This window comes from Penaeus monodon, chromosome 15 (assembly GCF_015228065.2).
Source record: "Penaeus monodon isolate SGIC_2016 chromosome 15, NSTDA_Pmon_1, whole genome shotgun sequence".
NCBI classification, from domain to species: Eukaryota; Metazoa; Arthropoda; class Malacostraca; order Decapoda; family Penaeidae; genus Penaeus; species Penaeus monodon.
Window position 1 is genome coordinate 32543990 of NC_051400.1, and position 638 is coordinate 32544627.

General features: G+C 39.8%; 2 protein-coding genes across 2 annotated transcripts in view; both read right to left on the reverse strand.

The window, feature by feature from the left end:
- LOC119581961 (ceramide synthase 5-like) overlaps window positions 1-638 on the reverse strand; it is a gene marked incomplete at its 3' end in the record, with an annotated part of 60065 nt that overhangs the window by 14363 nt on the left and 45064 nt on the right.
- The window catches only part of LOC119581963 (bifunctional peptidase and arginyl-hydroxylase JMJD5-like), a gene marked incomplete at its 5' end in the record, with an annotated part of 6366 nt that overhangs the window by 3882 nt on the left and 1846 nt on the right, over window positions 1-638 (reverse strand).

Consider the following 638-nt stretch of genomic DNA (forward strand, 5'->3'; position numbering starts at 1 on the left):
ATAGTGTACATCACATTCACAAATACCTACTTTGTTATTTATATCAGTCATAATTACTGATCACTAGAAAACTACACAACTATTTGTGAAATCCCACACACTTATTTCTTTTATTTTAAATAAACCCTGAACACTAATCTATATTCGCTAGAATTTCAACTTGGGAAAGAATCCGACACAAAATCACCACATTACTAAGGAAATAACATATCATTTACCATATTGTCTTGGAGATACTGTTGAATTTGCGGTATGAAGAGAAATTCCAGACTACCGTCCGATTCACGCATCCTGCCCCGATAAAGGATCACTTTTCGACTGTTTATGGTATTATTTCGGGACTTATCAACGGCCGACAATGACTGTAAATCACCATATGATTGAAAATGCCATGGCTTTATCACTGGGGCGAAAATGTCGAACACTATTCCCAGTTTAGATGTAGCTCCAGCGGCCGACGGAACCAGACTGCCTGTATCTGACGTAGATGTGCGTTGCCAGTCTCAGGTGTATAACAATGTGCGAAGTAGATATGTTATCAAACCGCAACGTCTATATATTTAGTCCTTGATCAAACCGCGTCACTGCGATATCGGAAGACGGTGTTGCCAGAAGGGAGTGGTAAGTGTGGTGGAAAG